We start from the raw sequence: 25,545 nt of genomic DNA on the forward strand, positions 1-25,545 counted from the left end.
CAAACTTTAAGTAGCATTACCGCCACATACTGGTATGGAGTGTGGTTCGAGATGGACTATCTATTTATATATATATATATATATATATATATATATATATATATATATATATATATATATATATATATATATATATATATATATATATACTCCTACAAATAACAATAATGAATAAACTAAATAAATAAATCATACATACATATATATATATATACATATATATATATATGTATATATATATATATACACATATATATATATATATACACATATATATATATATATATATATACACACTTTCATCCATTTTTATACTTAACTTTATACTATACCTCTCTAGATCATGCACATATTCACAAACACACCTACTACAATCAAATTCTGTGAAACAATTTAGTTGTCTTTAAATATTTAATAATTATTTGTATGTGTTTACTCCCCAAATTCTTCCTCAAAATATCTAATAAATTAATCTTTTCCTTAAGACATTCAAACTCTCTTCTCATGCATCTTCTTTCTCTTTCATACTTATGACATTCTAATATAATATGCTCTATTGTTTCATATTTTCCACAGTAATCACATTTGCCATTATCATGCTTTTTTATTTTAAAAAGTGTATAATTAAGTCCTGTATGTCCAAATCTTAATCTTGTTATCACCCTTTCCTCCTTTCTATTTCTTCTTCCATTTCTTCTCTCTCCTACTATTTTCTGAATTTTATAAAACCATCTTCCTGTTTTTTCTTCATCCCACCTTTTTTGCCATCTTTCCATCAGTTTTCCTTTAACCATACTCTTTCCCTCAGATTTACTTGTTTTAACTGTAAAACTAATAGGATTTTGAATTGCCCTCTTTGCCATTTTATCTGCTCTCTCGTTTCCTTCAACCCCAATATGTGCTGGAACCCACACAAATATAACTATTAAACCCATATTTTGTATCCTAAATAATGTATGAAATATTTCTAATAAAATGTCCATCCTACTATCTGATTGAGTGTTCTTTAAACTTAATAGTGCAGAGCTAGAATCTGAACATATCACTGTTTTTAATGGTTTTATTTCTTCTACCCATTGTAAAGCTAATAATATTGCCAACATTTCTCCTGTGTATACTGATAATACATCTGTAATTCGTTTTCCTATTTTTAAATTGAATTCTGGTACTACAAAAGCTACTCCTATTTTTCCATTTATTTTTGATGCATCTGTATAAATTTGCATATATTGATAATAATTGTTTAAATGTATCTGTACTGACTAACTATCTGCTATGTAAGATTTATCTTGTTTCTTTTCCATTATTGACATGTCTACTGTTGCTTCTGGTAGAATCCATGGTGGTGTTATTGATATTGGTGTTTGACTTATTTCTATACTATTCATTTTAAATTCTTTTATTTCATTTTCAATTGTCCATCCAAAACTCCTCATTTCTTTCTTTTCTTTTCCCAACATGGACTTAAAATTTCCCTAGTTGGATGATCAAATTTATTGCTTTGTACATTTAACCAGTAATTTATTTCTAGTTTTGTTCTTCTTAAATCTAATGGCATTTCTCCCATTTCTACTTCTATTGCTGCTGTTGGTGTGGTTTTAAATGCTCCATAATCTTAATGCCTGATGTTGAATAATGTCTAATTTGACCAGATGTGTTTTAGCTGCTGAACCATAAACTATACAACCAAAGTCTATGTTAGATCTTATCATTCCAGTGTAAATCTGTTTTAGTGATTTTCTATCTGCTCCCCAGTCACTGCCAGCCAAGCATCTTAAAATATTTAAGATGTTTTTACATTTATCTGCCACTTTTTGAATATGAATATTCCATTTTAGTTTTTCATCGAACCATATTCCTAAAAATTTTATACACTTTACTTGCTCTAATTCTTGATTATATAATTTTAATTTTATTTCCTTGTTTTATTTTTTCTGAGTAAATATCATTACTTTTGTTTTTTCAACTGAAAACTTAAATCCCCAGTGCAACGCCCATTTTTCTATTTTAATAATAACCTTTTGTAATTTTCTTACAATGAAATCTACATTTTTCCCTCTTTTCCAAACAGCTCCATCATCTGCAAAAAGTGAACATCCAATTTCTTTTCCAATATCTTTAAATACATCATTTATCATAATTAAGAACAATAATGGACTTATAATACTTCCTTGCGGAGTTCCATTTTCTACTTTATATTTTCCTGAGATCACTTCACCAATTCTAACTTGTATTTTTCTATTTGTTAAAAAGTCTTTAATCCATTTAAATAATTTTCCTTTAATGTCCAACATATAGAATTTAATTAATAATCCCTCAACCCACATCATATCGTATGCTTTTTCTATGTCAAAAAATACTGCCACTACACTTTCTTTATTTACTTGTGCTTTTCTAATTTCATGCTCTAGACATAACGTTGGATCATTAGTGCTCCTCCCTTTTCTAAAACCACTCTGATACTTTGATATACATCTGTCAGGTCTAAATACCTATTAGAGACAATTTTACACAAACACAGGAAAGACAAGAGAGTTAGATTCTTTGTTTCTCGCGAGGAGAACGGACAGAGATGTGCTTTCAGTTACAAATCTCCAACCGCTCTGAAAACACATCTCCCGCTCTTCTGTTTTATTGATTTTAGGAACCCTGCCACACGGGGCGCTGCAACTCTAGGGGGTGGGGTCAAAGCATTTTAGTTGCAGTGCTACAAGACAATCACTAAACTAAACACATGGTATCTACAATCTAAATCCTTCCTGCTCCAGGCACGGCGTCGAATGGGACACGTTGTATAGCTTCAAAGCAACGGCTTTGTAGCACAAAGAACAAAGCAGAGTTTCCTCCAGGGTTGTAAAACTCAGCTTGGAACAACTAACACTTCCATTAAACAGGGAGTCTTGCTGAGAATATCTGTCACCTCCCTCTTCCAAGGAGGGATTAGGAAGAAATCAGAATTAATGAACACACAGAAACATTTATCTAAATGTAACTACAAGGCTACATAATACAACAAATATTTGATAATACTAAAAATACAATTTATCCAACAACATCCTTTACTATTTAAATAATATACGATCCTATTGTTAATCATTCTTTCCATTATTTTACATATATTGGATGTTAAACCTATTGGTCTGTAGTTTTCTGGGTTTGAATTATCTTTTCCTGGTTTTGCTATTGGTATTATAATTGATTCCTTCCAGTTCAATGGTAGTTTTCCCTCCTCCCAAATTTTATTATATAATTGCAATATTATATCTTTTGATTTTTCACTAAGTTGTCTTATCATTCTATAATAAATCCGATCTTTACCTGGTGCTGTATTTTTTGTCTTTCTGAGTGCAGAATTCAATTCAGCTTTTGTAAACTCAACATTTAACAGATTATTTGTTTCTTCAACACTCTCTACTAACTCTTTATATTTAAGTTTTGTATTTTCTCTCCCTTTTCTTCCCTCTTCACTAATATTATTTGAACTATGAATTTTACAAAATGTTCTTGCCAATATTTCAACTTTATCTTCATCTCTTACTATATTTATATTATCCATTTTTAATATAGGATATTCAAACTCTCTCCTTATGCCATTCATTCTTTTAATTATTTTCCAAATTTTTTCTATTTTGGTTTCTTTCCCTATTGTGCTACAGAAATTCCTCCAATATTCTCTTTTAGCATTCTTAATAGTTCTTCTTACCATTGCTTGCTTTCTTTTATAATCAATTAAATTCTTATAAATTGGGTTACCTTTTAGTACTTTAAATGCTTTATTTCTTAACTTTATTGCTTTTTTACATTCATTTGTCCACCATGGCACCATTTTCTTATCATTTCTACACCCTGTTTTCTTTATAGAATTATCTGCTGCTTCCATAATTATTTTACTAATTTCTAAATTTATATCATTTATATCCATTGTCATATCTACTTTCTCTAAATTTATTTGACTCAAGTATCTAAATTTAATCCAGTCTGCCTTATTAAAATTCAGTTTTTTATTGACCTTTATATTCTTATTTAAATTTAATCCTACTCTTATTATAATGGGATAATGATCACTACCTATTGTTGAATTTTTATCAATGAACCATTCACAAATACCAGCTAAAACATCTGAAACAATTGTTAAATCAATAACTGATTCCATCCCTGTTCTTACATTGATTCTTGTTCCCCTCCCATCATTAATACATACAAGATTTTTCATTCCCATTAATTCTTCTATAACTTGTCCATTTCTATCATTACTTTTACCCCACAATGTACTATTTGCATTAAAATCCCCACACCAAATTATTTTCCCTTCCAAATATTCGGTTAACTCCTCCAATATTTCAATTGATAATGTTTTGCATGGATTATAAAAATGTATTATTTTAAATTTGCCTTCTTGTTCCCATATTTCAATTACTATATATTCAAGTTCTTTCCCTTTCCCTAATACCTGATATTGTATCCCTTGTTTTATAAATATTCCACATCCTCCTCCACCTCTCTCCTCCTGTCGGTCTCTTCTAACACTATTATATCCTTTAATCACAAAATCTAATGTTGTTTTTAACCATGTTTCCTGAACACAAATAATTTCTGGTTTATCCTCAAGACTATCAACATAACCTTTAGGTTCCTGTCCGTTAGCAATTAAACTTCTTGCATTCCATTGTAATATTAGCATTAATTATTTTCACCTGGTGGTCCTGATCTACCATCTACCTCCAGCTTTTTGTTTATGTTCTCCCATGATCCCTCTTTAAACCCCAAAAACCTTTCAGCTCCTCTCACTATTATTTTAATTTTCTCAGTTTTATGCTTGGCTTGATTAGTGCAGTTGATAACATATGCTACAAATAATATTAGTTTTTCTACTGATACTGTGATATTATCTTCTGATTGTACTTTGTTTTGCTGTGGGATTTGGCTCGCTATTTGTTCACTCTTTCTTGTTGTCTGCTCCTTCACATTTTTAACAGCTTCTGCATAACTAATGTTTTTAGTTGTTTTAATCTGTATAATTTCTTTTGCCTTCTTCCTTACCTCACATCCTCCATACGTAACTCTATGTTGCCCTCCACAGTTACAACATTTTTCTTGTGCTTCTTCTTTACACTCTTCTAATTTGTGATCTTCACCACATTTTGGACATCTTTGCTTCCCTTTACAAACTGCTGCTATGTGTCCATATCTTTGACACTTGAAACAACGAAGTGGTGGAGGGATATAAGGTCTGACCTGAAAACTAAGATAACCTATTTTGATGTTTTGTGGTAATTCTTTCCCTTCAAATTCAATGAGGATTGACAAACTTCCTACTCTTTCTCCATTTATTGTTCTTGACAATCTCTTCAAGTTATTTACTTTTGCTCCTACAATACTTCGCTTAATTTTATCAAGATCTTCATCTAGAGGGATCCCATAAATCACTCCTCTAGTTTTTTTATTTTCTCCCACTATTTTTTTCTCCAACACAGTTTTTTTTACATATATTATCCACATTTAAAGCCTTATTTTTTGTTCTTCATTTTTACAAACTACCAATAGGTTTCCATCTCTCAAAATCTTTACCATTTCAACATCTCCAATTTTCTTTTTTATTTCTCTTGACAGGGCTGCACAGTGGCGCAGTTGGTAGCACTGTTGCCTTGCAGCAAGAAGGTCCTGGGTTCGATTCCCGGCCGGGGTCTTTCTGCATGGAGTTTGCATGTTCTCCCTGTGCATGCGTGGGTTCTCTCCGGGTATTCCGGCTTCCTCCCATAGTCCAAAAACATGACTGTCAGGTCAATTGGTTTCTCTAAATTCTCCCTAGGTGTGAGTGTGTGTGTGCATGGTTGTTTGTCCTGTATGTCTCTGTGTTGCCCTGCGACAGACTGGCGACCTGTCCAGGGTGTACCCCGCCTCTCGCCCGGAACGTAGCTGGAGATGGGCACCAGCAACCCTCCCGACCCCATTAGGGACAAGGGTGAACAGAAAATGGATGGATGGATGGATGGATTTCTCTTGACACCACAATGGGGCTGATGTTATCCTGTTCTTCTTCGTTCTTAAGTTTTAATATTATTTTAAATTCCTCCCTCACAACTTTCCTCCTAACTATCCTTTCTTCTTCTGAACTACTTCCTTCCAGTTCTCGTTTATTTCCTTGAATATCACCCATTTCCTTTCCTTCATCTGTTTTATGTCTTCCCCGTCCTCTCCCTCTTCCTCTCCCCACTGGCGTCCACCCTTCAAAATCCATGTCTTCCTCATTTCCTGTCTCCATTTCCAACCAAACCATTCACATACCAGTTTATGCCAAAATCCGCCTTTTCCAACTCTGATATGTGTTTTGTTTTGCCGCACTCCGTCTCACAAAACCAGCCTGGGCTCCAACTCAACTACTCTCCCAAGACTCATTTTCTTTGTCTTCTTCTTCTTCTTTGGGATTTTATGACTGTCGTTCATTCATGTCATTGCATTACCGCCACCTTGTGGATCTTACGATCATCACATCTAAAGATTTCTCATACAGTGCCAGTTCTCTTTGAAAAACGTAAAATCTTTTCTTCCACTTTATCTAAGTAAAACAAATACAATATTAGTATTCCAGTTTTCCACAAATCCAAAGTTAATATTGTCTTCTGATTCGTATCTCCTACATCCCGCAACATGTTTCACAGTTTCTTCACTCCACCAGATCAGAACCTTTCCTATAGTTTCCGTATATCCACAATGATCGCTGCTGCTTTGTTCGGAGTTACCGCTGGTTCCGCCCATCCTGTGGCTTATTGAGAGCCGATCAGCACCGGCTTGTTCACTGAATTGTGCGGTGCTGGTGGTCGAGTGTAAATGACTTTTAACGGTTTTATCTATTTTAATTTTCTACCGGTATTTAAATAATACTGTAGTTTCTTTCTACTGCACTGGGTTAAATGCTATTACTCTCTTTAATACTGAAATTATTCAATATATGACCTTATATTTTACCTTTGCAAGCATTACTATGCAATATTTGAAGTTTTAAGCAGGGATGTTGGTACTGGTTTTAAATTATTCAGTTTAGCTGACAGATTTGCACTGTTTAACTTTTTCCTGCTGCTTCTACTCATTTCATTTCAGCAAGTGTTCTGCAGTTGAACTCAAATGTTTCTACAATTTTCAGCAGTAACATTCAGCACTAACACGACATTTTCACAGGAAAGGCAAATGTTCTACTAACTTTCTAAGACACTAATAATATATCTATGTGTGGAGGTTAAATTAGTTCCAGCATTAGAAACATGGTGATCTATAATAGAAAACAGCTGCAGCAGAACAGAGAAAAATACAACTAAGACAAAAGAAACACTAAATTACTGAAGACAATAATAATCAACCATATTTTCTAAAATCAAGATCAATCAATGTATGAATATTAATTTATATTGAATATTAAAAGTATTTTTTTCATGTTTTCATTAAGCTTTTACATAGGTAGAGTTAAACCGGTTAATATAATTTGAAACAAATAACAATCAGTTACAATGTCATTTTGTTTTAAAGAGAAAGTTGGAGAGTTTTTTGTATCTAGAAAAAATAAGAATGTAAGTTTATGTCAAATTTTTATCGCGTTTGATGGATTAAAAAGCCCCACCCAAATAAATAATGGAGCGTTATGGCGTCGGTTATATGTTTTAATGACGTCATATTAAACCTTATCGTATCGAACATCAGTTTTAAATTTATAATTTGACCCTGGTCACACATTGCATATGGAAATATGACGTCAATACATCCTATATCGTAGAAAACAGATTGAAAAGTGTATTATTATCATTGTATTAAATCCTTATAGTTAATTTCCAGATTTAGTTGGGCCCCTTTATCATTTACATTAAAGTCTTAACTTAATAAAACATTCATAATTTTTCCCCACTTGCATAATTATGATCAAGTTTCTGTAAAGTTCTGAAAGGTTTTTACTTTTCCTCGCCCACTTTGTTAAATTATTCAAGCTGCCTGACATAACATGTTCTCTCAATTACATCAATTGAGAGAACATGTTATTTAAATTAAAGTCTTAAAACATGGAGGAATTATTCTCCCCCACCCTCCAATTGCATAAACACCATGAGCTTTCGGGGAAGTTCTGGAAATATGAAAACTGCCTGATGTAACATGCCCTCTCAATTAAATTACTTTTGACCCCAATGACCTCATCACACAGGTGGAGCCCCGCCCCTAACTGCTCTTATCTTCCTTTTTCCCTCCAGAAGATGCTCATCCCACTTTTGAATGTTTGAATGAGCCAATAGAGATTAAGGGGGCGGGATTTCTTTTTTTCTGCTTTAAATATTTTCTGAGATCACCTCATTCTACTCTTTACATTTGGAGAGGAAGAACCACTTGCTCTGAAAAAAAAGGTTTGCATTAAAAGAGAAAAACCTCAAAAGACAAGACAGCAGGAAGCTAATCAACTAGCATGTAGCTCATCTGCTCCAATCTCAGAGACTACAGATGGACCTACCATCCGGAGATCCTGCTCCATCGCTGATACTTCATCCTCTACACTCCTGGATAAAAATCTGGTCTTACCTCCATCAGCGTTCGAATCCTCGATTCAGCACGAGATTCCCAGGTTCCAGAACTTCGAGGATGCTACGCCTGATTCCAATGGACCATGCTCTGCGTCTGCTGAAGCTGCTTCATCCAGCATGGAAAAAAACACCCCCTGGTGTTATCTAGTGGGATCTCGCATCTGTATGAGACTCCAAACTCGGCCTATTAAACTCCCGTCCATGAATTGGATGCTTCCTGTAAGTCACCTTTTTTGTGCAAGAGAAAACCTGAAGAGAAAAGGCATCAGGTTGTGAAGTGAGGTGGAGACAGGGCCGGCCCAAGGCAAAAGCAAACTAAGCAGCCACTTACGGCCCCAGGGCCACTAATGGGCCCCCTCAGTGGAGCAAATTTTTAATGTTTTTTTATTAATACTTTCTATGTCATTATAATATCAAAAACACTCAATTTCACTATGAAGTTGATGTGGAAAAATTACAATAAGGTCACACCTGCTAGTTGTATTGCTATATGTTTATTCTGAGTTCCTGAATATTCCCACCAAGTTAAAGCTATTTGGGTTACATGTTCAAGGTCGGACGTGGTTTTCCCCAGCTGCATGGGAACCATTCTGTTTCCCATGCTTTGGATCTCTTATCCCATTTGTATAAAACTCATGTGTTGTCTCTGCCTGGCAGAGCTTTTCATCCAGACTTGTTTCATTTCTGATTGTCCTACAAGCTCTCTGTATTGTGCACAATATATGAATAAACATCATTGAGTGATTTCACCTGAACAGTGCTTGGAAATAGTTTTTTTCCACGACAGAAGTGATTTGTTTTTACAATAATATGTATTTGATAATGTACTTAGAAATGATTGTTTATTGGATAAGAAGAAAAAAATTGCTCTTGGCGACCCCTGGTGGCCGCGGTAGGTACCGCACGCTTCGCTGGTAGTATGAGTTTCATCCAAACGTCAAAAGCTCCAGTCAGAAGATAAATAAGCAAAACAATGTCTCCAAAAAGGACTTATCCTTCAGGGAGGGAGAAAAGAGGAAGAATAGAAAAAAGCCAAGATACAGGTTTGTTTTAATGTGTCTTGGTAATGTCATGTAAAAGATTTGTAAAGCTGCTAACAGAAAACTAGCTTGAATGGTCCAGTTCAACAGCCCAACATTTATAGGGTCTTTGTGTTTGTGTGAAACTGAGTTTAAACTTTAAATGAGTTGATTCTCATGGTTGGCTCTGTATATTTCTGAGGTATTTTTGGCTTCAAAACTCCGTGTTTGATAAGGTTTGAAAACAATAACTTAAACTTCTCAATGTTTGACATTGTCTAGCAAAATGTTTTTACATCAGGCTACATAGCTGCTACATGGATGAGCTGCTCTATGCTGTAGTTGGTGATCTGTTGTTTGCTGCTGAGCATAATCATTTTGTGGCCAAAACAAACATTATTTTTACATCAACTTCTAAGTTATGTTAGAATCATTTGAAGGCTCAGAATCAGTCCAGTACCGATACCGGTCCACATTGTAGAGGAGAAAGACTCACCTGGTATAAATTACAATTTTTAGCTATTGGAGTAACGCTTAAGAGAAATTTATTTAATCAAAAAATGTCATCAATTTGTGTGTAGGGCTGCACCGATTGCAGTTATTTGGCTGATCCCTGGTTACCGATCTTTAAAACGCCTGACCTGCCGATTTTAATTTTGGCCGATATGATGGTTTTTTTGTCTGAAATGTTGCTAAATATAGTAAGAAAGTCACTGAGTTGGCAACAGTGGGTGAATATTGTTAACTGTAAACGTTCAGACCTGAGCTGGTGGGTCGGTCTGCCAGTCAAACCTCTCACTGTAGAGCAGAAGAGGACGGAGGCTGATTTTTAAACCTTTGCTGATGAAGATAAGATTAGGGGATAAGATCAGCTTCACATGTATTAGCCAATCACGATTCCCCAAAATTAAGGAAATTGGTGCCCAGAAATCAACTGGTCGATAAATCAGTTGGCCAATAAATGCATCCTACATTATATATGTATATAATATAAACAGTACTGCCAGAAATACTAATGGGTGATGTTTATAGCAGGTGTGTGAATGACCTAATGATCGGACTTCTGATTACAGCCAGTCCACATTGTTAGCAGAACTAGAGGGACCCAAAAACCAAGTTTTGCTTAGGGCCCCCTGGAGGTTTGGGCCGGCCTTGTGTGGAGAAGCTAGTCCGCTAACATCTGACTCAACTGCTTGAAGCTCCAAAACATCGATGGGAATCCCACCACAAGACCCTGCTCCATACATCAGCCCAAGAAGCAATTGGTAAATCGTGAGAGTTGTACACCGTTTCTTCTTTTTTTTTGTTTCATTCGTGTAAATTAAATCAAATAGAGAACTTTGATCTCTTTTATCTGAAATGGTGTCCTGGTGCCAATAGCACATATGGACACCCGTATGCCTGAACATGGTGTTCGTTATGGAGAATCCGTGACGAGCACAGAAGTTCAACAACAGAACACCACTCGAGTTCAGATCGGGGGGCCGTTCCTCCGAACCAATCCCCTCCAGGTCTCACTGTCATTGTCCATGTGAGCGTTGAAGTCCCCCAGCAGAACAAGGGAGTCCCCAAGAGGGGCACTCTCCATTACCCCTTCTAAGTACTCCAAGAAGGCTGGGTAATCTGAGCTGTTGTTTGGCCCCTAAGCACAAACAACAACATGAAAACAGTCAGGACCCGTCCCCCAACCCGTAGGCAGAGGGAGGCTACCCTCTCATTCACCGGGGTAAACCCCAACATACAGGTGCTGAGATGGGGAGCAACAAGTATGCCCACTCCTGCCCGATGCCTCTCACCGTGGGCAACTCCAGAGAGGAAGTATATCCAGCCCATCTCAAGGAGACTGATTCCAGAACCAGAGCCATGTGAGACCGAGGTGAGACCTACTATTTCTAGCTGGAACCTCTCAACCTCACACACTAGCTCCGGCTCCTTCCCCACTAGAAAGGTGACATTCCACATCCCAAGAACCAGTTTCTGCAACCGAGGATCGGACCGCCAGGGCCCCCTCCCTCGGCAGGTCTCCTCTTTGGGCTGAGCCCGGCCGGGCTCCATGGATAAAAGCCCAGTCACCAGGCACTCGCCATTGTACCCCCCCTCCAGGCCTGGCTCCAGAGTGGGGCACCGGTGACCCACATCCGGGCGAGGGAACACCAAGTTCAAAGTTTTCTTCCATCATAGAGTTCTTCAGGCTGTTACTGTTATAACTTCCAAAAGGGAAAAGGTAACAGGGATGAAAGACTGTGTCCTGTATGGCTAGGGTCTGGCTGTAAGTACATCCTTGAATGTAAACTAAACATGTTCTTATTTCACCAATGCAAAAACCGCGTGAGCTCCATCAGTGCCACTCGCTCGCCACTGTCAACGCTCTCACACAGTTCCCACACCTGTCTGTTATACACCGATGTGTTCAGCAGTGCTTCCTGATGATGCACAAAAAATCTGGTGCAAATCGGTTGATGTAAAAAGGAGATACAGCTGTTGAAATAACCTAGGGGGCGCAGTGGAGTGAAATGACAATTTAATGCCATTGGGTTCTTAAGAGGTTAACCCAGGTCAATCATAACAAGTTTAGTGCAAATACAATGATGCATGTATGATTTTGAGATAAAAGTGCAAACAGCGATGGATTAGTATTCACCATTCAGCCACATCCACATGCTGCTGCCAGCCAGTGTTGAGAGAAGGATTTACCATCATGTTGTTCTACTTCATTAAACACAGGTTGAAATCTGCATGAACTACCGAGTAAAGGGAAGAAAGAGAGTGGGAAAACACTGACTTCCTGTTGAAAGGGGTAGGGGTTGTGGTGATGTCACTAATTGGCCATGTGAATGTGATGAGCCCTGGTCTGTGATGATACAAATGAAGTTTGATGCACCTGGGAGCTTATGTGGGGATGTTATTCCACCTTGATATTAGATGACGTCAGATTATGAAGACATAGGATTGTCAGGGATCCAACCAGGATCATTCATGCCAAGTTTGGTGCCAATTGATCTTTTTAAGTGAAAGTCATAACGTTTTGTTTGTGTTGGCGAGTACGCCAAATTCACCAATCTACAACGCCACCTGAACATATACAAAAAGTCAATTGTTTTGATAACTTTTAAAGCCCCACTCATTACCTGCATCCTGGCCAAGAATGAAGCCAATAGGTCGAAATCCATAGGAGGAGTTTGTTAAAGTTTGACTTGAATACAAGTGAAAAATGGCCAAAATTTGCCCCTTGACCCAAAATGGCTGCCTCCCCGTGTAATTTAGGAGGTACCTCTAAGAGATATTTTCTGCTATTGCCTCTGCGTGGTTCTCCAGCTGCATAGCAGCACAGAGGAAGCCTCTCCAGAGAATCATAAAATCTGCCCAGAGGACTATCGACTACTCTCTGCCTTCTCTCAAGGAACTCCACAGGTCCGTTGCCTCAGGAAAGCCAAGAACATTTTAAGACTCCTCACACCCAGGTTACAATTTGTTCCAACTGGCTGCAGATAGAGGAGCATTAAAACAAAGACAAACAGACTGAAGATCAGTTTATACTCAGTAGCCATAAGGGCATTAAATGCCACCTAGTACAATTTATCACCCAATTTTGTTATAATCCATGTCATTTTATTGAATGGTGTATATAACAACAATACAGTTTGTCATTATTGTTGCTACAGAATATGCCAGAAAAAAAACAAAGCATCTCTCAAGGAAATTGCTTCACATCTCTACGTATCCTAATGTCAAGATGTTTCATAGACATGAAATCTCTCCAGTCATTAATTCTAGTTTTTAATCAAATCAATTTAATAGTGAACCTCAACATAGGACACACATGTAAAACACTGCTACGGCTTGTCGCCTCTGTGAGTCATCATGTGACAAATTAAATTGTGTTTTAGACAAAAACTTTTTCCACAGGTCACACATGAAAACGGCTTTTCACCAGTGTGAGTCATCATGTGCTGAGTTAAATCGTGTTTTTGACTAAAACATTTTCCACAATTCAGACATGAAAATGGCTTTTCACCAGTGTGAACCCTCATGTGCTGAGATAAATTCCGTTTTCCACTAAAACTTTTTCCACAAGTCACACATGAAAACGGCTTTTCACGAGTATGAATCATCATGTGTTGAGTTAAAATCTGTTTTCGAATAAAACTTTTCCCACAGGTCACACATGAAAAGGGCTTTTCACCAGTGTGAATCATCATGTGTTGAGTTAAACTGTGTTTTTGAATAAAACTTTTCCCACAGGTCACACATGTAAATGGCTTTTCACCAGTGTGAATCATCATGTGCCGAGCTAAATTAGATTTTTGACGAAAACTTTTTCCACAGTTCACACATGTAAACGGCTTTTCACCCATATGAGTTCTCATATCAGCATCAAAAACAGATTTGAAAGTCAAACGCTTTTCACAGATGACACTTGAGAAAGGTTTTCTTCTTTCCTGATTTTGGTTCTCAGCTTCAGCAGCTTCCTGGAAGATGTCTTGGTTCCTGTTTGGTTCTGATTCAGTGTGGTCTGTTTGCTCATCAATAGGAACCATCATGCAGGTATCAGTCTCCTGTTTTAATTCAATCTGTTCTTCAGCCTGACTGCAGTAAACTTCATTCTCTTCCTCTTTTATCTGCTGGTGTTTTAGATCCTCCTGCTCTTCTTTTATCTGATGATCTTCTGGCTCTTCCTGTTCTTGTTTCACCTGCAGAGGTTCCAACTCCTCCTGGTCCAGAGTGGATCTCCTCTCCAGGTAATAAATGTTACACTTCAGGCAATCTGGACAAGAAAACAGATTAAAAAAGCAATCGTTATTTTATTGAAGTAAATGGGAGAAATCGATCATCGTTTACGACAGAAATGAAAAAAATGAAAAAACCCACACCGACAAATTTAAGAGCGTAGACAGAGAGACAGATCAGGCGACAAATCCAGCTGACAATTGGAGAGTTCTCAAATGAACGGATATTAAATATTTTTTATTTATTATAAAATTAATAATAGTTGCCAATGTTGCTAAAATTTACGAGTAAATTTTATTATTTCAAGATATTACTTAATTTGGAACTATCATTACTTTTATTTGGGTTAAAATTTGATTTTAGTTCACTTTATATTTTTGGGGTTTATTTACAGAGTTTATTTGTAGGTTAATAATTGTTTAGTTTTTGTTGCTTTGTGTTTGTTATTAACTTTTGTAAGTTAGACATTAAGAACTGTGGGTCCATTTTCTGTAAGTATAGGGACTGGTATAGGACCAGCATGCACTGGGTTGGGTCTGTGGGTTTTGACCAGAGCAGGAGAGGAAACAATGAAAAGTAGTGATGGTGAGATGCAGCTTCATGAAGCCCTGAGGAACTCCATCCAATCATTCGACTCATGAGCCGATGCACCGCGGTGCTTCATTTGCTCTACTGTGACATCAACTGGACAATATATGTAAAACAGAAAATTCCTGAAGAAATTTAACCGGGGCCTGCCAAAGTGTGCCCATCGGTTTGGACCCAGCGTTCGGATGCTAAAAATTAGCATCAATGCTAAAGAAAGCTGCAATTATATGAGGAGAATGACCAGAATGTTTACTAACATGTATTTGCACCATTCAGTATGATAAAGTAAGTGTATCAGCTAAAATTAGCCAAAATGCTAATGTTAGCATGAATGCTGTCAGTAGCATGTGGGGCATCACTAGCATGTTGTCTGTACTTTACTTACTCCATTCGGTATACTAAACATGGCTAATAAGTAAGAAAATTAGCTAATAGCTTATTTAAGCTAAAAGACTAATGCAGCAAAGATATTAGCAAAGATAATGCAGGCTAACATTATTTCACTGCCGATGGTAGTGCACTAACCTTAGAAGAATATTAAGGCTTTTATTTTGAAATCTTCAGAAAGCTTCATATTAAATGGCCATACTAATTCAATGTGTATTCAATGTGAATGCTGTCAGTAGCATGTGGGGCATCACTATTCAGAGATGCAATGAGTTTATAGCAGTTGTTTCACCATGTCTGTAGTTCTGACATTCTGCCATCACTGTGGTTCTAAAGAGCAGCTCAGAGAGGCAGACAAAATTCTGTCTATTTTGAGTCTAAGCAGCAGTTATTTTGAGGTGTAGAACAATAGGTGCCTGCCATGCAATGCATAGAGATTGCATCCCTATGCAATGCTATGGGCAGGCCCCAAATAGGCGACGTGAAAACAACATGAAGCTTTACAATGAATAAACAAGTAAAAGATGTTTGTGATTCTGATACATAAATTCTGATGAATCTGGTTGTATGAAACAATGGCTGGATCCAAAAGAAAACTAGAAACAAATAGAAAAGAGGGTTGTGATTGGCTTGTTACTCGCTATGTCACCAGGGACAACGATTTATTACTAAAAAATAAAAACTTTAACTGCTCAGGTTTAGGTGAGTTCTCTGTCTTACCCGCTTCATTACTCAACACATCATTAATGTAAAGTTTGATCTTTGTTATTTGCTTGTCAAACTGGAAAAAATAAACTATAAAAGCAATCTTCAAGTTTTTTGGACATTGAACTTCTTTTACCTTCGTACGAAGCATCACCTCAGTGCAGCAGTGGCTTGTTGACTGAACTTTTATAGGATGTTTGGTTTGACAAACAATCGCCACTACAATTTATTTATTACAAATTATTACATTTTACAGCTACTAACACACTATTATTGTTTCATGCTGTCTGCTTTACTAACCTTGCGCTGCATTGTTCACATTTCTCCTGTTTTCAAAAGTAAGTTTGATTAGTTAAAGGAGGAAAAGCCATAAAAGGTCATTTTATTTCTACATCAATAAGCCATTTTCACAGCGTAATTGTGATTCCTGCGTTCATTTACCGGTTAACAAAACATTTATACGGGAAAAGAACATTTACTAAAATGATCCTCATACAGAAAGGTGCAGACATTTAGACCTTAACCTGCATCCAAACGCTGCTGGTTCCTACCTATTCGGTGTAAGATTATCTGGGGCCTCCGGGAGAAATCCAGCAGTCTGCGATGATCATCCATCTCTTCCTCCGACTTGACGATGATTTCTTTAAACTCTGTGAATGTTTCTTCAGCAGCAGTTAACGGCTCGTTGATAAACTCGTTTAGAGAAACAGTCGAACATTCAACAAAACAGACCATGCGCCATTTTCTTTGTCTTCTTCTTCTTCTTCTTCTTCTTCTTCTTTTGTTTTTTATTGGCGGCTGGCATCCAACTTAAGGTGCATTTACCGCCACCTACCAGACTGGAGTGTGGTCATCAGAGATCTCAGAGGGAATTAAATCCGCCTCAATGATGTGTAGGATGTGCAAATTGACATCCTAACACACTCATTAATACCTGAATTAATGCATGAGCATGCACTGGCATACACACAAATATTTGTTCATATCCTAAATACGACTCATTAACCCAGTGTTATTTAAGAACCTAAATAAGAGATTTCTAACATAACTTGATTTATTATCTAATAGATTAATCATAGACAGTCCTATATTCTTTCTGCTTAGTAACGACTTTAAAATCTGGCGTTCCTCTGAGTGTTTATCACATTCTAACAAGACATGCTCCACTGTTTCCACCTGATTGCAATAATTACAAGCCCCATTCTCATGTTTTCCTATGTTAAAGAGCGAACTATTAAGTCCAGAATGTCCAATTCTAAGTCGAGACATAACTACTTCCTCTTTCCGCCTTCCACTCATACAATTACTATCTCCCACACTCTTTTGAATTGTATATAGTTGTCTTCCATTATCATGGTTATCCCATAGCTCCTGCCAAATCTTAATAATTTCTTTTTGAATAATAGATTTACCCTCATTTTTACTCAAAGGAATATTCAGATGAACAATATCTGATTTCAAGGCCTGCTTAGCTAGAATATCAACTTCCTCATTTCCTTCTATACCTACATGAGCAGGAATCCAGACAAATTGAACCAAGCATTTATTGTTATGAAGATGAACTAATAATTGATATATTCTTAATATCAAATCTAATCTGCTAGATTTACCAGATTTAATACTTAATAATGCTGCTTGACTATCTGATGCTATGATAAATGTACTTACTTCCCTAGTATCATTACCAAGCAACCATTCTAAGGCCAATATGATGGCTGATAATTCAACTGTAAAAACAGCTAAATGGTCAGCTGTTCTCCTCTTAATCAAGACTTTATGTTGTGGGATATTCACTGCTGCCCCAGTTCTACCACTATTTGGATCTTTAGATCCATCTGTATATATAATTATGTTGTCTTTATATCTTTCAAAATATCTATTAACTACAACCCATTCTGGAGTCTTTCCCTTTTTAAGAATTTCATTTAATTGAAGATCAACTTCTGGAGTTAGAAATAACCATGGAGGAATTTCAGATTGAGGAACTGTAGCACTATACTGGAGCATAGTTAAACCAAGCTGTTTTGCCTTTATTTCCCCAATCCATCCAAAACTATTACAAGTTAATTTATGATGTTCCCAACATTCCTTCAGCACCATCTTAGTTGGATGATCACACTTATGTCCTTGTAGGTTCACCCAGTACATGTACATTAATTTCAACCTTCTTAATCTTAAAGGAAGCTCACCAGTTTCTACTTGTAAAGCAGCTAAAGACGATGTTCTGAAAGCTCCACAACAAATCCTCAATGCTTGTGTTTGCTCACTATCAAGTTTTCTCAAATGACTGTCAGCAGCTGCCATATATGCTATACCCCCATAATCCATAATAGATCTCATGAGCGCCTGATAAACTCCCAACAGTGCACTTCTTGAAGCTCCCCATTCCTGTCCTGAGAGACATCTTAACAAATTATTCACTTTTTTACATTTATTTTGAACTGATTCTATTTGATGTTTCCAAGTTAAACTTTCATCAAAGATGACACCTAAAAACTTCACTGTTTTCACTTGTTCAAGTTTATGTTTATAAAGATTCAACTTAACTTCCTTATGTCTTCTATAAAAGCAAATTACTTGAGTCTTTGCGATTGACATCCTAAAACCCCATTTATTAGCCCAACCTTCCACTTTCAAAATGGCAGCCTGCATCTTTTTCTGTAAATAAACCAGATTATGTCCCCGAATCCATAGAGCACCATCATCTGCAAATAAAGATTTGCCTATACTACTATCTATCTCATCAAAAATGTCATTAATCATAATATTAAAGAGAATTGGGCTACACACACTACCTTGGGGGGTACCATTCTCAACAGCATATCTAGAAGAGAAATTCACCCCTACCCGAACTTCTATTTCTCTACCAAACAAAAAATCCAAAATCCAATTATAAATCTTACCTCCTATACCAATTTTCCCTAATTTAATCAATAATCCTTCTTTCCATAACATATCATATGCCTTCTCAATGTCAAAGAACACAGCTATCACTAACTCTTTATTCGCTTGAGCTTTTCTTACTTCTGACTCTAGACACAGAACTGCATCCATCGTATTTCTCCCTTTACGAAAACCACTCTGGAATGGACAAAATTTATTTTTACTCTCAATAAAATAATAAAGCCTATCTGTAACAATCCTCTCCATTATTTTCCCTAATTGAGATGTAAGAGCTATAGGTCTATATTCTTTGTCTTCTTCTTCTTTGGGATTTTATGACTGTCGTTCATTCATGTCATTGCATTACCGCCACCTGGTGGATCTTACGATCATCACATCTAAAGATTTCTCATACAGTGCCAGTTCTCTTTGAAAGACGTAAAATCTTTTCTTCCACTTTATCTAAATAAAACAAATACAACATTAGTATTCCAGTTTTCCACAAATCCAAAGTTAATATTGTCTTCTGATTCGTATCTCCTACATCCCGCAACATGTTTCACAGTTTCTTCACTCCACCAGATCAGAACCTTTCCTATAGTTTCCGTATATCCACAATGATCGCTGCTGCTTTGTTCGGAGTTACCGCTGGTTCCGCCCGTCCTGTGGCTTATTGAGAGCCGATCAGCACCGGCTTGTTCACTGAATTGTGCGGTGCTGGTGGTCGAGTGTAAAAGACTTTTAACGGTTTTATCTATTTGAATTTTCTACCGGTATTTTAATAATACTGTAGTTTCTTTCTAGTGCACTAGATGGGTCAAATGATATTACTCTCTTTAATACTGAAATTATTCAATATATGACCTTATATTTTACCTTTGCAAGCATTTCTATGCAATATTTAAAGTTTTAAGGAGGAATGTTGGATGTAATTTTAAGTTATTCAGTTTAGCTGACATATTTGCACTGTTTAACTTTTTCCTGCTGCTTCTACTCATTTCATTTCAGCAAGTGTTCTGCAGTTGAACTCAAATGTTTCTACAATTTTCAGCAGTAACATTCAGCACTAACACGACATTTTCACAGGAAAGGCAAATGTTCTACTTACTTTCTAAGACACTAATAATATATCTATGTGTAGACAGTAATAATAGAAGACAGCTGTTAGAAAAATTATCTAAGTTCATTTACTTGTGAGTTTATTTGAAAGGTTATGTTTTCATATTATTATTTTGTGTGTTGTTTACTTGACTCATTTTATTCTGTGATACATTATTAACAATTTTTGGGATGTTTGCCTGGAGGCAAGAGACGTTTGCACATTCCTGTGTTATCAGCTCCATGTGTAACTGATTAGTTGTGGACAGCCTCATGCCCTTTTAAGGGCATGGCGACATTAGGTTCCAGAACACCCTGTAGAAAAAGGTCATTGGTCAAATTCTTTGTGTGACTATGTGAAAAAGCCCAACCTCCTTCCTTGTTTTTTCTAATAAAAGAGAAGTGCAGACAAAGAGCTGGGAGAGTTGATCCCAGACAGTGTTTGACAGCGGTTTTCAGTTTTCCTGTTCTGTAGAAAATTTGTGTCTCTGGTTGATTCTTTGCAGGTTAGGAACTAAAATAAACCTATCAACAGCTGCAGCAGAAAAGAGAAAAATACAACTAAGACAAAAGAAACACTAAATTACTGAAGACAATAATAATCAACCATACTTTCTAAAATCAAGATCAATCAATGTATGAATATTAGTTTATAGTTAATATTAAAAGTATTTTTTTCATGTTTTCATTAAGCTTTTACATAGGTAGAGTTAAACTGGTTAATATAATTTGAAACAAATAACAGAATCAGTTACAATGTCATTTTGTTTTAAAGAGAAACTTGGAGATTTTTTTGTATCTAGAAAAAATAAGGATGTAAGCTTATGTCAAATTTTTTATTGCGTTTGATGGATTAAAAAGCCCCACCCAAATAAATAATGGAGCGTTATGGCGTCGGCTATATGTTTTAATGACGTCATATTAAACCTTATCGTATCGAACATCAGTTTTAAATTTATAATTTGACCCTGGTCACACATTGCATATGGAAATATGACGTCAATACCAGTGATGGGATTTTCGGCTCCTTTTCGAGATGCGGCTCTAATGGCTCTTCTTACTGTGGCGAGCCGGTTCTTTCGGCTCACCATATATATTTTTTTGACATTATTAATTAATTAATAGCTTAAACCTAATTGTATAATATTTTGTTTCATTATTGACATTGTTAAGCTCTTATGATGAGTAAAAATGCCGCATAACAATGCTTTATAAATAAACCTTTTATTATAACCAATTAAATTATCAGAAAATAGCACCACTTCCACAAAAATAACTTAAAATAAATTAAACAGTTAAATATAAATACAAACACCCACCACAATACGAAAAAGTATCAAAGCAGCTTCATAACAGAAAAGGTGCCACAATACAAATATCAAATACATTGCTATTAAATTAAAGTATAAATCTATGAAGGATAAAAAACATGTGAACAACACAAGTTTTGAACCACTAGAGATGAAGAACTCACTGTGTTAAATCACTCAAAGACTTACAGATTGGCGTTGAGAAACACCAGGTGTCTAAGCTTGACAGGGCTGATCCTGTTCCTTCTCTCAGTTATGATCTGTCCAGTTTTAGAGAAGATCCTCTCTGAGGGGACGGATGTTGCCACTATGCACAGTCTACCTGCCATCACGTGAGAGAGATGTGGATAGATCAGTGCCTTTGTCTCCCACCAGCTCAGTGGGTCGGCACCGCGCTGGAAAAGAGGCTCCTCAAGGTAGGACCTCACTTCCAGAATAGCATCAGTTGTAGGATTCCTGGTTGCAGTGTCTCCGCTTGCCCGCTCCTCAAAAAACCTCCAAACAGCCGATGCTTGGGGCTCCTCCAGCTCACGTGCTGCTGCTCCCTCCTCTCCTCCATGACCCCCTTGCAGGTGAGATGACTGCCGATACCTTGATGCTGCTGTAGTTATTCTTTGGAGGGCTTCGTCGACTGCTCGGTTGTCATTAAAGGCCACCTTTTTGAAACGGGGGTCGAGGATGGTGGTTTCGGACAGAACTGTGTTGTGCTCCATCCGGTGGAATTTTGTGTCCATGCTTGAACAGAGAGAATTCACCAACTCCTTCACGCTCTCTGTGGTTACTCTGCTCTGGTGCTCTGCTGTCACTCTCTGAAGACCCCTGCACAGTATCAGCATTTTGGAGCCGGTAACATACCTGAAAAAAGAAGCATCAACATATTATATTTTATATAATATTTATTTATATAGCCTATTTAGCTATATTATTTTAAGTTTCATTTCTAAATTGCTTTACATACTAATAATTTTATTTATTTAGTAGTATTATTTTCAGCCACTTCTAAACCTGTTTGTCAAATAAATAATTTAACAAATAAAAAAATTATAATGATAATAACATCATAATAAATTTTAATAGGTATCATAGTAATATTATAGTAAAGTTCAATGAGATGATGTTTGAACACTGTACCTCTCTGCGCTGACCTCCACTGTGACCCGGTCCAAGGGCTCCAGGACACTGCAGGCCTCTTGCAGAGCCTCCCACTCCTCTTGGCTGAGAGGAGCCACAGGTGCATTGATCACTGCCAATGTTGCGATAACCGCATCCTTTGATTCAAGCATTCGCTGGATCATATGGAACGTACAATTCCAGCGGGTGACACACTCCTGTTTGAGCTTAAGCTCTGCCATAGACATCTGCCGCTGGGTGGATTTAAGTTTTTGGCTGGCTGCTGTGCTTCGGTGGAAAAATTCCACTATTGCCTTCACTTTGTCCACAGTGGGCTTCATAGCCCTCAGAGCATTTCTCACAAATAGATTAATGGTGTGTGCTAGGCATGGATGGTGTGTCCATTTCAACAGCTGGATGGCTCTTGTAATGTTGGCTGCATTGTCTGTGACACAACACACAACTTTGTTTTCCACCCCCCACTCTCTTGCCACTCGGAGGAGCTCTTCTGCCAGGTTCCCGGATGTGTGCCTGTCACTAAACTCCAAACAGTCCAGCAGAGATGACACCATACTGTAGTTTTCAATGAAATGGCAGGTGACAGACATAAATGATGTGGTGGCGCGGGATGTCCAGCAGTCAGTGGTCAAGCATACAGCTGAGGCTCTCTTCACCCTTTCTTGCAGGGAGGCCCGTGCTGCATCATATAGGCCTGGGATTATTTTCTGTGACAGGGTTTTTCGGCTGGGGAGGGCATACATGGGATTGAGGGCATGGCAGTAACTCCTAAATCCGACATCCTCTACAATGGAAAAGGGCTGGAAATCACGTGCCACCATCTTGGCAAGCTCCTCATCGATTGCGCTCTGTCTTGCTGGAGTTAGAGACTTCTGCAGGAACTGCTTCATAGTATGGAGTGAAAATAGTGTCAAAAAGATTTGTGTGTGCGTAAAAAGATTTGTGCGTGCGTAACAGGATTTGTGCGTGCGTAAAAAGATTTGTGCGTGCGTAACAGGATTTGTGCGTGCGTAAAAAGATTTGTGCGTGCGTAAAAAGATTTGTGCGTGTGTAAAAAGATTTGTGCGTGCGTAACAGGATTTGTGCGTGTGTAACAGGATTTGTAAACCTTAAAAATAAAATACATGTTGAAAAAGTACACACAAATCACCTGGTACGCACACACAAAACTGCAGTTACACACAAATCCGGTTACGAGTGCACAACTATTTTTGAGACTCATTTCACGCCTCGGTGGAAGCTCCAAGATTTGTGTGTAGATGGTGCGTTTACATGCTAGTAAAAGCTGGGACATCTGAGTTTTCTTCGGAACTGTTTCTTTTTTCCACAGTTCAATACATATTTCTCTCTTTACTTGTCTCGTGGCTTAGACATATTTTTGTGAGAGAAAAATACATATGTCATTACACCCACGACTACTTTTTAATACTATAAGATTGTTTATATATGAATCCGCATTTGGGACCTATTCAACTGTAATTACTTGGGTAAAAAATTCAACCACTAGGTGGCGGAAGTTTATTCCGCTCTGACTGGGAAAAGCCTTCATTCAAACTGAGAGAAGAAACAAGAGAATGGCGGGTCAGCCGAGTGATCATGTTCGTGGTTTACCGTCCGAAGTTAGTGGATGTTAAAATTTGCACGTTTTCCTGACCGTTGTAATGCGTATTTGTTAGATTATTTCAGATTACGTTTTACGTTTCAAGTAGTTCGACCCAAAGTTCTCGCCCTTCTATAGCAATAGCTCATGTCTACGTTAGCTAAGCTACTATTAGCCCTCGATTAGCATCGGTCCAGTTTAAAACAGTATCTTCCTGGCCCATTACAGCCATGTCTACGTTTATCACCATGCTCAGCTAGTTTTATGATGCCGACAATAATGTAGGCTTAGGTGACGTCTTTTATTATAATTTATTATAATTATATTTTATTAATTATCTGGCAGATAATTAATAAAATATTCCATATTTAATTTGTATATGTCCTTTTTCAACTATGCAATTTATAAAGTGAAAAATTGAACACTGACTGAAATGTGGAAAACACATACATTATTAGCACTTTTTGGGGACAATAGAAATATAATTTCACTAGATGGCTACAATTACAATTTAGTTAATGTGAAGCACAACTTAACATATTATCTGTCCAAAAATGTAAGTCATCACATGGAAGTAATGAGAAATGTGGTTTGCTCATAATGAAGTAACAGAAATATTAATATTTTAAAGATTCAGCCGAGTTACTACACTTATATTCAGCTGCTTACAAAGGCTTCAGTGTTGGATGAGGTTATATTTTCAAAATTTGAAATATTGATGATCTGCATGAATCTAATATAAAAAACGGTGCAGATGTATGTGTATGGCATAGAATACATTTGTTAAGAGATGTTCTACGTCTTTATTTCTGGTACGAAAGCAATGACCATCATATTCCAGGAAGAAATGTAGAGAAGAGTAAATCTTAAGTGATTACAGTAAGATATAAAATATATAGATGATAGACGAAACATAAGTTTAAATCAAAAACTACAATTAGTGAGGAGAAGTGGGATGAATCCTTCAAATAATAAAAGACGTCACCTAAGCCTACATTATTGTCGGCATCATAAAACTAGCTGAGCATGGTGATAAACGTAGACATGGCTGTAATGGGCCAGGAAGATACTGTTTTAAACTGGACCGATGCTAATCGAGGGCTAATAGTAGCTTAGCTAACGTAGACATGAGCTATTGCTATAGAAGGGCGAGAACTTTGGGTCGAACTACTTGAAACGTAAAACGTAATCTGAAATAATCTAAAAAATACGCATTACAACGGTCAGGAAAACGTGCAAATTTTAACATCCACTAACTTCGGACGGTAAACCACGAACACGATCACTCGGCTGACCCGCCATCCTCTTGTTTCTTCTCTCAGTTTGAATGAAGGCTTTTCCCAGTCAGAGCGGAATAAACTTCCGCCACCTAGTGGTTGAATTTTTTACCCAAGTAATTACAGTTGTATAGGTCCCAAATGCGGATTCATATATAAATAATCTTATAGTATTAAAAAGTAGTCGTGGGTGTAATGACATATTTATTTTTCTCTCACAAAAATATGTCTAAGCCACGAGACAAGTAAAGAGAGAAATACGTATTG

The 25,545-nt window shown here is 36.9% G+C and overlaps 2 protein-coding genes across 2 annotated transcripts in view; both read right to left on the reverse strand.

The window, feature by feature from the left end:
• The window catches only part of LOC114155762 (gastrula zinc finger protein XlCGF8.2DB-like), a 723,567-nt gene that overhangs the window by 444,194 nt on the left and 253,828 nt on the right, over positions 1-25,545 (reverse strand).
• The window catches only part of LOC114155785 (gastrula zinc finger protein XlCGF57.1-like), a 338,725-nt gene that overhangs the window by 59,439 nt on the left and 253,741 nt on the right, over positions 1-25,545 (reverse strand). The window lies entirely within an intron of this gene.

This window comes from Xiphophorus couchianus, chromosome 13 (assembly GCF_001444195.1).
Source record: "Xiphophorus couchianus chromosome 13, X_couchianus-1.0, whole genome shotgun sequence".
Classification (NCBI taxonomy): domain Eukaryota; kingdom Metazoa; phylum Chordata; class Actinopteri; order Cyprinodontiformes; family Poeciliidae; genus Xiphophorus; species Xiphophorus couchianus.